The following is a 16,457-nucleotide window of genomic DNA, read 5'->3' on the forward strand; positions in this document are numbered from 1 at the left end:
TTCATCTAAGTGTTTAAATCTACACTGGCTCAAACACCACCTACAATTATGCCAACACTTTGTCAAAAATAACTTTATGTATATATATATATATATGTATATGTATATAAAAAAAATAACCAAACACACCACGTATCTGTCCTAACTCACAGAGTCAGGAGAAACTCCCCATGCTGGTATCCCCCAACACCATCTAGAGGGTGTTAGCAGACAGTACAGTGTGTTGCAAATAGGAAGGGATGGAGACATCACCATTTGAAAAGGAGAGAAAGTCTTCACTTATTCCTCTCAGAAGTCCTGCAGCATATAAAACATTTTCTGGTTTACCTTCTTTCTAATCCACTCCATCTCCCCTTTACACATTTTCAATGCCCTATTTAACAGTGGCTTTCGTATTCTCTTCCCCCAGAGCATTTTGCCAATATTAAAAAGTATTAAGTTCTACACTGTTCTCTTTTACCACTATTACTTTTCAACCTTTTAATCTGAGGTATGGTCTATATTCTAGTTTCTCCTCTCTCAATGCAACAAACTCATACACAGCAAACACTCCTACATAACAACTTCCTTCTACTCCTTATAAACATCTTACCTTCTCTGTCCATAGCTTTTCATTATTTATTTACAATAATGATTTCCTGCTCTTCTAATCATCCTCTATTCTCTACTTTCTCACCTGTAAGCCACTGTGTGATCTGACACCAACCCAGCAAAGCATTTATACTTTTCAATGTCTTCACAGTACTTTAAACTAAACATCTCCCTAACTGCTTCAGAAGATCAGAGCAGAACTCTCAGCATCCTGAAGAGCCGAAGTTTTCTTTCTAATAGCTAAATAGAAGATTTTTTTTTCACTTGAGGCACCGGCTTTTAGTCATTGCTTGGAGAAGCTTCTCACACACACAATACATTTAACTAAGAAAAAAAGAAAATTAAATACCAGAACAAAACCACAAGGCTGTTCTTGCCCCGTTGCCCCTTAATAATCGACGATTTAATCTGTTTCTTTGACCTCAGAATAACCTGTAATGTGTGCCACATACACAATCAACCAAAATGAGTTTCATTTTGATACATCGGTTTTCCAGTGCCATGATAGTTACCTCTATTTACTGCAGTAGCCTTTGTGGAGATACTGGTTAATTATTGGTCTTCCATTTATTTAGAGTCTACCAAAATCCACGAATAATTCGTAATTTCATTCCCAAAGTATTAAGAAGACAGAATGATCTTCCTGCTTAAATACTTCCCGTATCTAATGAGCAGGCTACCATTTCTTCACCTCATACAAGGCAGGAACGATACCTGTAACGCTTTAATCCTTTAGGTTAATTGAAAATCTTACAAGCCTTTATCTACACACCATAAATCTTAACAGAAGTGTCTTCCATCATAATTCACAGGTTTAAGTAGCTATGCACATGACCCCTAAACTCATACTGATTACTTCAAAGAGTCTGTAAAGTTTTAGAAGGAACAGTAGTAACACACTGGCATAAAATGTAATAATTGTAGAGATAAAGAGAAACTAAAAAAATAATTCGTTGATTTTTTGGTTGTTGATTTGTTTCTTTACATTTGGGCAGGGAGGGGTACTTCTTTGTGATACTTGGAGGAAAAAAAATCACATTTTCTTCATTGGATTTTATTTTTCTTGTCACCCTTAAAAATCCCCAAGCTGTTAGAAGACAGGCAAGTAAAAGTAAGTTTGTCTTCTGGGTTTTGAGACTATTTTAGTGATGCATAGAAAAGAAAACCATTGAGCTCTAAAGGCCCTCCTCCCAATTAAAAAAAAATAAATAAAACAAAGTAGAGATCTCCATCCATGCCTGTCCTTCCATTACCACATTTTTATAAAGCATCTCATATCACTTGGCATTCTACTTCATGTCTCCAGCTCCTGGAAAGGGGGGATGAGAGCAGAAACTGAGCTGTCTTTTTATAAGCATACTTTCCTTATGACAGAAGCTTAGGAATTTGAATGTGTAATTTTCCAGGCCTAGGACAATGAATGTGGCTGGCAATTGCAACCACCAACATAAAAATTTTGTTTCAATTGCATAGAAAAATAATTAGCTTTACCACACATGAATTAAAGAGCAAGCTCTGACAATAGGAAGCACAATTAAATTCTGCTTACATGTCTTGCAAATGAAATACATAAAGTTTGGTTTGAATATACAAGAACACCGTCATTCCTTTCAACATCTGTGAGGAAAGAAGAAATGCTGAGAAAAGCCCAAGCCACACACACTGTGTAAAGGAACACATGAAAAAGGAAAAACACTAGTTTGGGTAAAGTTGGGGAAGGGAACAGGGTTGAAACAGAATTGTTCCCCAGTCTATAAATAGGCCCTGACTTGAGATAGACCCTACCCAGGAGCTGGTAACAATTTTGCTGTAGTGGATAATCATTCCTGCCAATGACATCCACATATGTGTGCATACACGTGCACATGCACAGATTATATATGTGTATTTAATTATAAGCTCTTGCTTGTTTATGCTTTTCTCTAGTTGACTGAGGAATGCTACTACTCAATTTCTTTCTCTTTAAAATTACCTATGAACATATGTGATATAATTTCCATTAACTGAAGTACTTACACTGAGACTGAACATCCATCTGAAAGACATGCCCTGCCCTAGCAGCTAGCAGAAGTTATTGGAAAGAATAGATGAAATCCTTCTGATAATCCCACTCACTGTCAATCTAGATAATACAATGCTCCTTCCCACTTTTACATCAGTAATGTTTGAACTCTGTTACTTTATATTAAAGCAGAACAAGGAGGAGAAAAACATTTATTTTAAGGACCTACAGAACTGAAGGTTCACGTGCATTTCCCTCTACTTACCTCCTCAAAGGAAGGCTTTCCTTAAAGGTGAATTCCTGAGAAGGGTGAAGTTCCAAAATATTTAGTAGTCACCCAAAAACAACAACAAAAAAAACTAAGAGAAAGACAAAGTTTATTCAAAGATCTCCCACATTAGCATGCCATCCCCTCTCCACCATGCTGCAATTCTTCTGTAGATGATAATATCAGTATTTTAGTCTTTTATGAGAGAAAAGACAGAACACTGACCTATGGGTCAGATGCTTCATGTAGTTGTATTGGTTTAACTGACAGTAGGATTGAGCCCAGTTTCTTAAAAAGGCACCAAATAGAAGATCAGCAGTAAAAGAGAACACTTTAAACACAAATAAAGATGTCATCAACAGCAAAGGATATCTAGAACTGACAGACACTCTCAAATCTGCCTCAATTTGAAGGGCTCATTTGCCTCAAGTGAGGCAAATGAGCAAGTTTCACCACAAAAACTGTTAAAAATGCTCACTCACAAAGCATTTTGGTGAAGATGTACACTTTTACCATAATGTTTTATTAGACTCTTAAAACTCTTATTTCTATGCTATTAAATAAACGAATGTAGGAATGCCTCAATGCTATTAGCTACACATGTCACCCTTGATTCAAGAAAACAATTCATTATATATGCCTTGCACTAGATATTGGGCCATTAGTACTGTGATTTAAAATGGAAGGGACCCACCTGTTACCAGTCATTGCTTTGGTGTCTAAAGTTACAGTCTACTTCCAAAAGACAGCCTATTTTATATCCACTACACAGATTTTTTTACAGGTTCAAGTTGGAATAGAAAATGAATTGTGAGAAATTAAATAGGAGAAACACACATGGTCCTCAGCTGTCACATTCATTTAGAGGGCTTTTCGCATTAAAATCTGACTGTATTTTACCAATCCATTCTGTGACTTGAGTGCCACCTTATTTCAGAGGTTAGTGGAAAGCCACAGAAAGCGACTCCAAATCTTTCCGTATCAGCAGTACACGCTGAACTTGAGATAAGGACTTAAACTACTGAAATAGAAACAATATGGACTCCAGTGACAAAATCATATTTAGGTTCTCCCTCAAGCAGTTCTGCCTAACACATTTGGAATACATATCAGTGCTCTGTGGTCCAGATCATCACGTTAAAACCCAGATACCCAGGCTGTCTCTCTTTTGTATGGAAATCTCCCCACCCCACCCCCCAAAAAAAGAAAAAAGGTTCTTATTTTCTGTACAGACATTTTGGGGTGGATGGCTGGGCAGAAATCAGAGGTCAAAATAAATTCAACTATGTTGACATCATTCTGCACCACAAATGTCAAACTACTATCATAACTTCAGTCTGTTTACTGTAGTTTAAAGTTCATTATTATAGTAATGCAAAGTCACCAGATTAATTCTATGGAGAAAAAAACAAACAAACCATGAGTTTTCAACTAAGAGTTCAAAGCCATAGATAAAATATGTCATTCACCAGAGGCAGACTGGCATGCAGAAAAGTTGAAACAGCACAGTAAGAACTCTGTAAAAATGTAAATATATGTAAATATCAATAAATTTCACTCTTAATTACCCAGTAGGTTTATCACTGTGAATTACATCAGTTCTCAGTGGTCTCAAGCCATTGCTGGCTGAACTGATTACAATAATCTAGTATAAGTATAAATCCCAGAATAGATATTACACTATCTCTCAGAAAAATAAACTATATAACCTCACATCAACAACACAAAAAACCTGATCTGCAGAACTTCACTCTTTACTTCCTCAAATCTATCATCTGTCATTTATCTGTCCTTTCTGCATCACTTACAACTGCTATTTATTAAAACAGCAGTAGACATAAGGATAGGTAATGAGAAAACAATGCAGTAACCATAATAAGGATAATGGGGTGCTCTGACATTTCCTTAAATAGATGGCTGGTGGCAAGAGAAACTCTTTCAACAGCTACATATAACAAAATATAGTACAGGGTATGGGAAATCATACATCTTCTAGTGTTGCCTATATCAGTTTTAATTACATATTGGAGAATAAAATTTACAACCAAAAATGGAAACCTGGGAACAAGGTCCAATAGCTTAGTACTGGCTCTCCTAAAGGATAGGGAAGCTGAAATTGCTCTGACGTTGGTTTACAAGTACTGCTTATAAGTTCGTCTCCATGGCTCCCACCAGACCAGTGTTGCACACACCACAAAACAACTCCTCACTCCACAAGAAGGTCCACTGATTTCAACAGGATCTGCAAAGGAATAAGGCTGGACTCAACAGAAGGAGGGTGGAAGACATTGGCTTTCCAACAAATACTGAATACATGTTCAAAAAAAGACTGCAGAGAATTCATAGTCTGCATGTACCCCATTACCCGCCAGGGTCTCTCAAGGGGAGAGTGAAGGGACCTCCCACTCTCCCCCCACACCAAAACAACTTTGCCCTTCAAAGCAAAGGGCAAAAGAAGGATATGAGTTTGCAAGGATGAAGGAAAGAATAGTAGGAAAGTAGGAAATAGAGCTGTGAATCAGTGGTCTGGCCCTTCCGCCAGAAAGGTTGTTTGGTCTGGCATCAAGTACATGCCTTTTGTTGATTCCATTCTCAAATCCCACCAGGTGATAAATTTTAAATGCAGGAAAAATGCATATATTCAAAAGACTTGCTAAGAAAGTGGAGCACATTTATCATAAAGAAAATATTCATCTGAGAAGGCTTCAAGCTGAATAGCAAGCAAGCAGGGAAAATAAACTACAGGCCTACTTCAGAGATACATGCTTATGATACGTATGGGTTAGTCCTACACAGTTGGCTCTAACCACAGTCTAAACAGTCTCACACACTCATAATGAAAGGTTTTCTATTTTAGAAGCATATTCCCCTTCTCATCTCTTCAAAGAAGAAACAAATTCTTAATTAAACTCTTAAAAATAAATTTTTATATCCATAAAGCTTGTGTTTTAATTATTTGTGTGAAAAATTTCTATTCTGCTCTGTTGTGATAAGAACAAATGCAACAGAGGATGGATTCTCAATTGCTCCTCATTCTTTCAATATTTTGACAGGGAAAAAGTAAGAGAACTGCTATATAGATAATGAAAAGTGGTAGAACAGTCCACTAAGGACAAGCATAATACAGCGTTGCATGAAAATCTTCATAAGGAGAGGGAGGGAAAATAAAACTTGCAGGCTGGCTGCAGAGAACGTGACAAAAAAAGACATCCTTGAGCCCAAGAGCCAAGACTATACAAAGACTTTACATCGATCCCTATTGGACATCCCTTGGTGACTTTAGAATAGGGAACAACCAAAAAACAGAAGCAAAAAACCCCCCAAAATCCAGCAGATGGCTCTAAATGAGGAGAGCAGAGACAGGTGACTAACTAGTCTGAGAAAAATAAAAATAAAATGGGAGCAGTGCCACAGTGTTATCATTTTTGTAGAGCCACCTGGAGAGGTAGCAGGCTTATCTATGAATGCCAAAAATGAGTAGTGCCCATCTGCTACCCCTAATAAATATCCCTTACTAGAAAAAATATAAAAGACCACAATTCCCTCAGCAAACCTGTTTGTTTAAAATATTTGAGTATTACATGGCTCAACAACTACTTGTGAACACAATAATGCTTTAAGATGACCCTTGGAAGTATGTGGCAAATCAGTAGCTGTAAGAATTCACAATAACAGAAAACTCCAACTACTTCCTTTTAAATAAGCAAATGCTCTGTAATTATCACTGTCTTCTTTCAAAAGATGTCTCTGGCCAACTGAATGGACTGATGGCAAAACCTTAAATGAGAGGAACAGTCCAAAGTTTGTACTCCTCTGGAGGCAACAGCAGCAGAAAGTATATCTTCATTCAGAAAGAAGTATAAGAACCATGGTAAAAGCTCAGTTTACACCCTCTGCTGGCTTCCCCAAATGGCAACAACTACCATCCTGCTGATACTAAAAGTGGACGGAGAAAAGAAGTTGGAACGCTCAGGTCTCTCAGACTACCACTATGGGGCAGAGAAGACTAAAGCATACAGGTTGGTTTGCGTTTGTGAGTTTGAAAGCCCCTTTAGCTCTAACCTATATCAGCTCCAAATGTTTCTGCAATGAATGAAGAAATAAGTTTAGAAGAGAAATTCAAATTTGCTAAGACTAAGATATTTCAAAGTTGACCTTTTGAATCAGAGGCATATTTATTTTTCATAAGTGACGTGTACAGCTGAAAAAAAAAACCCTGTTCTGTTTAACATCATCAACTCTACCACCTCAATAAAAGCAATTCAATCACATAAATCTGTCCGTATTCACACAAAGTTGTCCAGAACAGGACAGGCCTTTATGTGTTCACCACCATCTTTGCAAATACAAAGTTATCATACTACTTGCACGTAAATGTTTCATGCTAGATTTCACTTTTTATATGGCAAGAATTAAAATATGCTTATATAAACCTGTATGAAGAGAAAGGAGAACAGAACAAAAAGCACTTTTGAGGAGATAAAAATCACAAAATGTGGGCAAGCCTGTATCCACACAGGCCAAAGTTTCTTCTTAATTCCTGTAACAGATATTTAGAACCTTCCAAACAGCGGTTTTAAGAACCATCCATACCAAAATGAAGCAAATAGATTCTACACTACCGGCAACACAGAAAAGCTATGCGCTGCTGAAAGCTTATTTCTCTGTTCAACACAATACTCAGGAAATTCATTTTTTTCAAAAGTTAAAGTTATTTTGATTGCATAAATTCCTTTAAAGTTGATTGTCTTCAAAATACTGTATCTCAACAAAAGCTACAAGAAGTGTTACCAACTGTTCCTGGGACTTAAGCAAGACACTTGGTTCCTAAAGTTTCAAGCACCTTTACCAAGTAGCATCTGCAAAACCTGGCTCTTGACTGTAGCCATGCACATTATTCCCAGTGGTTTGTATTCCCTGCATTAGCATGAATCAACAGTCAAGTAATAAAAACCAACTAGCGTGATTTGGTTCATTCATGAACTTGCTCGCACTTTTTGAAGTAATGTAAGTTAAGAGTGAGAACTCTCAGGTACAATGCCAAACAAAAGACTGTTTAAATTCAAATGAACAAAGCTTTACACCAAAGCAAATAAACTCCGGAGGCCGGGTTACAGGATTTTAACTACAGCATTATTCATATGACATCCCTTTATTAGTCCAACAAAACCAGCTGGGACTTTTTAAAATAAATATTTTTATGAAGCTGTTGAAGCAAAGGCTACATCACTGACAACTTGAATGCAAAACAGACGTCCTCAATTTTTAACTTCTATTCTAAAAATGCATCAGGAGAAAATCTAAAGTTCCTATAATATTAATCATCCAATGTTAGTAGCAAAATATTCCTTCTATTTCCTCCTTTAGTTTACTGCATCTTATTTTTAAGCATCTATGTTTCAATATGCTATGAGTAACGTACATTGCTGTGGCACACAGATCTTGCCCATGACACAAGAATGAACAGAGGCAGCTAGTGACCACAGCCACATAATTTTTAAAAGGCCTTGAAGTGCCTTTTAAAAGGCATTGTTGAAGTCTTCTCATACCTCTGAGAGCAATAGAACTATTTTAGCCACATTGGAATAACAAATTAAATGCATGAAATCTTTGCTGATGCTAGCACCAGGTTATTTCAGCTGACAATCTACCGCAGGAACATCAGAGTCTTTCTAGGACAACAGTCCTACTGCTGGCAAAGTCCAGCCAGCCCACTATCAAGACAGATATCTGTGTTCTCTGTCCTCCTATAGCAGGAAACAACTTCTGTCAGCTGAATCAGGGGGAGAGCGCGAGGGGGGTGTGCATGTTTTTTAAGCTGATCTGTGTATAAATCCAATTATTTGTCCTTACTGTAGTGTGTTAGGGGGAGTTTTGTTTAAATAATTTTTCCTGGCTGGCTTGGAAAATGAGGAAACATCTAAAAGCAAAGCAAACAAACAAGCAAAACAAACCAGATGCTCCTTCTGGTGCACAACAGATGAAAGTTTTCAGCTACCCAGACATCCTTAATTATTTTCAGCAACTAAGTAACCTGGATAAAGTTGCTCACTGTAGTAAAGGTTTTGCATTCCTCTGCTGAGTTAATCTCATCTTGGAGCACTTGACATTTCATTGAAAATAGAGCTTTTTTTTTTCTTGCAATCAAAAGAGAGTAAAGGTAGGAAATGAATCTAACAATATCTTTTTTCTATAGTACCTAGAGAAGCCAAGAAAGGGAGTTTTAGGGGATTTTATGCTATTGCTACTAAGCAATAGCAGAGAGCCATCTTAGACACATCAGTCAGCCCACTGGAGCCTTTATCCCTAAGTACTCAAGAATCAGCTTTTTAAATTGTTCATATTATTTATTACCTTATATAAGAAGAAATGATGACGATGAAGACAAAAAGATTACCTGCATTACATAGCAGTCATCAGTGGCTTTGTGTGCATTTATTCCCCAAGGTGTAGTTTATTTGTATCTAGGATTTTAGTTCAGGATCAACAGAGAACCCTCAAGAACTACCATGAACAGTTTTCTACAGAAGGAATGCTTTACATTTCCCTCTGTTTATGCTCTGGCTTTCAATGGGTAAAAGCTAGAGAGCCCAGTTCCAAATGCAAATCACAGGTCATATACATCAAAAGGTGCTGGACAGGCCATCAGAAGGGAACCTCTATTAGCAACCATCAGTAGGAAATATAACTACGGTTTCTATGAATTTTGTACTCACATCTGGATATTATATAAAGATCTCATCACATCAGTGATGCTCTGACAGTTTGACAGCAGCAAATCTTGGGATATTACATTTTAAGAGTGATGTATAATAAGACACCGTTTCATGATGTAAATATATTACCTAATATACGCTTGGCAGACCAGTATCTTGAAAGACAGCCTCTAAAAATACTACTAGCTTGTCATCTTATTTTTTATAGAACACCTTGTATTTCAAGCAATGGAAAGCAACTCAATTTGAAATCACTGGTATTCTTTTCTAAATCAAATTACTCTGAATATTTCCAGTAACTGAATAAGGTCATGTAAATCCAGGTTCTGGCTTGACCATGAACACCTGAGGCATGATCTCCAAAAAGCAGGCTGCTTGGTTACAATGAGGGGGATGTGTATTTCTGCGTGTATGCACATGTAGAATGTGGAATAGGAACCGGAAAAGTACAACCTCCTTTGCCAAACCACTTCATGTTGCATAGAGGATTTTCCCCATGTACTGTGGTGCTCAAGCAAACACATTGGCATCAGATAGCCCACTGCAATAATTGTTCAAGAGCACACGGGGTTATTGCCTGCTCAAAAAAACTTTAATTGAAACAATAGGAAAGGGATACAGAAAATTGAGCAAGAGTTGCATTCCATCACCATGTCTGGTAACTGAAGAATTTATCCTGGAATGGGAAAAATGGATAGTTCAATTCTAAAAACAGGTAATTTGGTACTGCTGTTACGGTGGCTTTCTCTCATTGGTCACAAGTACCACAAAGAAGCACCATTCTCAGTACAAGTGAAAGATTAGAGAAATGGAGTTTAAACACCCTTCCAAAACTACAAAGCAAAATGAATGAGCAGTGAAAGGAAAAGAGTTTGTGTGGAACCTTACTTTTGGGATATATGAGCCTTATCTCTGGGTTCAGTCATTCCAATTTAGCCCACTCCAGAAAGAAGTCTGAGCTCCAGGACAGCATGATCCAGGTACAAAGAGCCCAATTATTTTGCAAATGGAATTCTCCTCCACATCCCAGTTGCTTACAACATGCATACCTTTATTTAAAATCTCAGCTCTAAGTCGTCCACAGAATTCATGCATCAGTTATGGTGAAGGTCTGTCTCCCACTTTCTAACTTCTCATGATGGACACAGTCTCCTGAGGAGCAAAACTGCCCACAAGGACAGCAAAGCCTAATGACAGCAAGAGATAGACAGTCATAGAGCTGACCTTAGGGATGACATGATTTAACATCTGCTAAAGATAACAATAATCCCAGGACCAGCCTCCTTTAGAAGCAAATACAAACCTTACTTCTGTAATTCACAGAATTACAGAAGAGTAGAATAATTTTTTATTCTTTTCGAAAGAGACCACTGGAGGTGGTCTAGTCCAACACCCTGTTCAAAGCAGTTTGCTCAGAGACTTGTCTAGTTTGGTTAAATGTCCCCAGGAATAGAGCTTCCACAGTCTCTCTGGGCAACCTAATTATAGCTAATTTGAACTTAATGCTCTCCCCTGTGAGTTCTTCATACAGAGACACACACAGGATATATTTGCTTACTAACACACAGAATCAAACCTACAGTTGAACGATCTCATACTTTCAAAAATGATTAATAGGCAGAGACTATACATGTTTCCTACACTTGGAAAGGATTCAAAGGTGCACAAGCATCTCAGCAATTCACAGAAAGAGAAATCTCATATTTATACATGCCTTTGATAAGTCTTAGAAACCCTGTTTACTATCCATCTTGTCTATGCCTGACCTGAAGTGCACAATAATCTTGCCTGACCTGAAGTGCACAAATGCCCTTACCTTTTCTTTCTGCATCTAGCTACTAACACAGTATACTGATGGACATTGCAACTCTAACAACAGAAGGCAACAGAATTCTCCTGCAAAGCTACTTATCCACAGCAATGAGAAAAAACAAAATAGGCTCAAAGATTTCTGTGATTTCTATAGCAAAGCAAACAACCAGAATTAAAAAAAAAAAAAATAAAAGTTCAAAAGTCAAAGATTAATTTATTTCTCAGATCTCTGTTTGTAAAATGATTTGTCTTAGTTTTGGATGTATATTTCAAACATCTAGAATATTTCTACTTCAGAATTTAGTTGTGGCAAGGAGGGGTTAAAACCACGAAATGAGAACTGCTTTTATATAAAAATAATTCATTTAAGATCTCATACATCACCAGTGGAGATGTTCATTTGAGCAGGAAAGTTGATATATTTACGACAAGCTATTGTACACTTTTCCAGAGGATGGCAACACACTGACAGCTTTAAAGAAGTAGACATGTTACTGTAAGGTTTATTGTCTAAGCAGCCTTCTCCCTTTGCAGCAATCTAACAGCTTACATTTCCAGTTGATTATCATTTCTGTGAAATTCCAACATTTGCTAATGATCTCCAAGACTGGGAAGAATAGCATCTTCTGTCTCAAGCCCTCTCCTATAGACACACTATTCTTTTAAAATAGTCTGAAAGACAGCAAATGCACTTTTTTTTTCATAAAGCATCCAGTCTTAGTTCTTTTAAAATACTGCAAATAGGACTAATCTCTTTTCCATTTCGGTTAGATTTGTCAGCCAATGGAACATTATTCATCCTCTGGGTACGGAGTTTACAGTAAGCTTTTTTTGCAAGCAGCAGAACCAGCAAAACATTATTTCCTCTGTGTCTGGAGGCAAAGTTTGTTTGCAGATTCAGTGGTAAGGGACAAATTCATTCTGCTTTAGCTGAAGCATTAACAGAGTCTCCCTTCTTTATTAAGCCCTTTATTCTCACACACCACCTGTAACTTACTGTCTCCAGTGATATGGACATCTCCTGTGAAATTTGACTGAAGTGGAAAAAAGAGGACTTACAGCTGATGTACAAATACCATCTCACAACCATCATTTCTTTAGGAATCTATGATTAAAAAATGGAATTCTAAAGAATAAATATTAAATTCTACACAACAACATTTTCAAGAAGTGATGGCAAAGCTAGTGCACAGAAACAGCTTAAGTGAAAGTAGCACTCTGGTTCTCAGAACTGATACAACTTTAGATTATTCTTACTGATAAAGGTTGTTGCTAAAGAATACACTAGCAAACTGTCACTCCAGGGACAGATAACATGTATGTACATCCATTTAATTTCTTTCATAACATTCATTCAGGATACTCTGGGCTTTCCCCAAGCTGCAACTCATTTAAGTGTGAACACTTAACATTCAGAATCTGAAACAAGCTGCCACTGCACTTCACCGTAGAATGGACAGGGATTACTAGAGAGACTGCAGAGTCAAACCATATGTGCACGGAGGAGCTGTGCAATACAAACGCATGTTTCTTTGTGGGGTTCCTGAGCAGAAGACAGTCACTGCTTTCTGAAGGTCTGCTTTTTCAAAAGTGTTGGGAGGTATGGCAGCAATGAAAATTTTTTGAAACAGACTACACAGAAGCAATGGGTTACATCAGAGCCAAAACTGATGAACAGACATATTCAAACACAAGAAGCCAAATCCCAATTGCTAATCAGTAGAGGTGAGATAACTATTCTCTAATTATATCCTTGAAAAGTCTTGTGAAATTCATCGAACAGCAGGTGTTTTCCTGACCGTTACAATAATACCCTGATCATTTACCTATGTTGTTTCAAGATATATAACAAGCAAGATATTGTATCTTGCTTCACAAGACATTAAATATATTAAACAATATTTTTCTGCTTTTATTCCCAATTGACACCAAGTAAGTAGACCACTTACACATTTATCCTGTTTCTCAGATTTGCACCTTAAAAATACAGTTCTCCTTCTAAAAGCAGGTATTACATTTTTGAGAAATAAAAGCCAAGGGAAAAAATCATTTGCTTACCTATGTCTCTTCTCAAATGCAAGTGCAGAAGTAGCAATATAAGTTCATCAATCAGCAGCTAGAGACAAAAAAAACCAAACCCACAAACTGCTTAGCTCACCTACTCCATTCCTTTTCTGAGGTCTGGATCACTCCCTAAAGCATACAGTGGTATTCTTGTAATACATGTCACCCAGAATCACTGTAGATGATACACAATCACACATTAGCATGATCTAAGCATATGTCATGCTTATTTAAGAAGGTAATCTCTGCCTCAGAAGTAGCATATGTTCTGTGCTATAGAACTTTTTTCTTGTAAAGTAAATACCACCTAAAGCCTCAGCTTCTTCTTGGTTTTTGACACAGCCCTTCATTTCTTTTTTAGGTTAGTTTTCATTGACTGGTATGCAACTGATATCTTAAAGAACAGAATCATAGAATAGTTAGGGACGGAAAGGACCTTAGGATCATCTAGTTCCATGCCATAGGCAGGGACACCCCGGCCTAGATCATGCCACCCAAGGCACTGTCTAGCCTTAAACACCACCAGGGATGGCGCATTTACCACTTCTTTGGGCAATCTGTTCCAGAGCCTCACCACCCTCACAGTAAAGAACTTCTTCCTTATATCTAACCTGAACTTCCTCTGTTTAAGTTGTGTCGTGGTTTAAGCCCAGACAGCAACTCAGAACCACACAGTCGCTCTCTCACTCCCCCCTCTTCCACCCCCCCACTACTGGACGGATGGGGTGGAGAATCGAAAGAATGCAACTCCCATGGGTTGAGATAAGAACAGTCCATTAACTAAGGTATAACATAAACCACTGCTGCTGCCACCAATAATGATAAGGGAAATAACAAGGGAAGAGAATACAACCGCTCACCACCCACTAACTGATACCCAGCCTGATGGAGCAGTGATCTAACCCTTCTGAGTAACTGCCCCCAGTTCATATAGTGGGCATGACGTGCTGTGGTATGGAATACCACTTTGGTCAGTTTGGGTCAGGTGTCCTGTCTCTGCTTCCTCCTGGCTTCCCCTCCTCCCTGGCAGAGCATGAGGCTCAGAAAATCCTTGGTCAGAGTAAACATGACTTAGCAACAACCAAAAACATCAGTGTTATCAGCGCTGTTCTCAGGCTGAAAGTCAAAAACACAGCACTGCAGCAGCTACTAAGAAGGAGAAAAATAACTGCTACTGCTGAACCCAGGACAAGTTGGAACCTGTTACGTCTCGTCCTATTGCTATAGTCCCCTTGTAGGCCCCCTTCAGGTATTGGAAGGCTGCTACATGAATCCCTATTTATTGTGCTAAAAATTGGATGCAAACTATCAAAAGTATAGGCAAACACAAGTAATAGATTTATGGCTAGTTACACAACTGCTAAATTGAGACAGCCTTATTAGCTAGCACCCCACTTCCTATCTTGGTAATTATACCTATTATTCCTATATATGCTACTAACACATAAGAAGCCTGGTAGCTTTCACAAACTCATAGACTCTAAATAATTCCAACTCTCAGTAGGATCTGACAATATTTGCAAAGCAAATACAGGGCACATCTACATGGAATCTCTGCACCTATTGCCAATACCCACAGCCAGCTCCTACCACCCTTCTTCCCTCACCCCAAATAGTATCTTAATTTCATGAATTGTCACAGAAGAGGCATTTGGGCAGCTCACCTAATAAGGTACAACATAGAATGGATTTATGTGATAGAAATTTGGTTGAGGGAATGCTTCAAATGCTCACAGGAGCATTTATCCATTCTGAATCATAACTGTGCGATGGCTTTGCCTACAGACCTGCTGCAAATTTGTCTTTATGCAGAGAGGTTTCCTCTGGTTGCCCCTCAAACTCACATAAAATGTAAAGGCATTTCCCAATATAAAGCTACACTGCTTTACAAAATCAAAAAACAAACAAATGCACCAAAACCAAAGTAGTGGTATTACCAGATATACCTCCAACATGACCCATGATGAAAATATACTTCATTGGACAACTAAACATTTGACATTGGAGAACCTCCTTTTCACTCCCAGGTAAAGACAACCTATCTAAGTTTGCATTTTAATGCTAAATGTGTAAGGGACTTTTTTTTATATGGTTAAAATGCAGACATTCCAACTCTAACTATTCTATGATTCTATAGTTAGTCTGCTCTATTTTTCAGCATAAAAGTATTTGCGGTGGCATAGAAAAAGATCTGTTTCACGTGTAATATAAGATGATCATATATGATGTTATAATTAGAAAGAAAGAAGAAGAGGTTTAGCAGTAAAACGTCTACCTTTCAAATGAAGGTCCAGCACTAGTAAAGCCAACTGTGGCTACTTCTGAACTTGCCATATAATAGATACACAAATATATTGGTTTATGTAATTATCATCTCAGGAGGTAAGACACTAGAAAAGCCAACATACCAGCATTTCCCAAGCTTGCTACTAATTAAATCATACACACACAGGTTCAATTCAAGGATGATCAAAGTTAATGAAAAAAATCCCATTTAATTCAATGAGCTGTGGATCAGTTCCAGACAGCTAGCTGCTACTCCATCCTCTTTCTTCTTTATCAAAAGGACTCCAACAGTGTGAATGTGAAGAGAACTCCGTATGAGTCTACAGACTGCGTATCTCCCCTCACATTTGAATTTTAAATTAATTATTGACAGTTGACTACATTACATACAATTAGGCAATCTTTTCCATAAAGATATGTTAGAGGCTATTCCAGGTTTTGAAGGAAAACATACTACTATTATTGTTAAATAAACAGCTTCAAGAGATTTCAACTATTTCTTTCACAAACATGTTTATCCTCACTGTACATGTATGTGCCGCATTGTTCACCACTGCAGCAATATATCGCCAAATCTGAGCATGGAAAATGTCAGTCCAACGTACTGGAAATAGAGCACTAAATTTATAACGCTTCCTAACATTAACAGAAAGATAATCTAAAGTCATCTAAAGTCAAAGAAGTGAAGAATGAATGTTAAGATCAAATAACTATTTTT

The 16,457-nt window shown here is 37.6% G+C and overlaps 1 protein-coding gene across 9 annotated transcripts in view; it reads right to left on the minus strand.

The window, feature by feature from the left end:
* Positions 1–16,457, minus strand: part of FARS2 (phenylalanyl-tRNA synthetase 2, mitochondrial) — a 245,703-nt gene that overhangs the window by 216,729 nt on the left and 12,517 nt on the right. The window contains exon 3 of one of the 9 annotated variants that reach the window (XM_057399306.1): positions 13,448–13,505. The exons of the other annotated variants lie outside the window; for them this stretch is intronic. The gene's annotated coding sequence lies outside the window, so the exon portion shown is untranslated. The remainder of the gene's footprint in view (positions 1–13,447; positions 13,506–16,457) is intronic. 9 annotated transcript variants of the gene reach the window in all.

Source organism: Pezoporus wallicus, unplaced genomic scaffold, assembly GCF_028554395.1.
Source record: "Pezoporus wallicus isolate ANWC-B61680 ecotype Strahan unplaced genomic scaffold, APGP_CSIRO_Pwel_v1 contig_818, whole genome shotgun sequence".
NCBI classification, from domain to species: Eukaryota; Metazoa; Chordata; class Aves; order Psittaciformes; family Psittacidae; genus Pezoporus; species Pezoporus wallicus.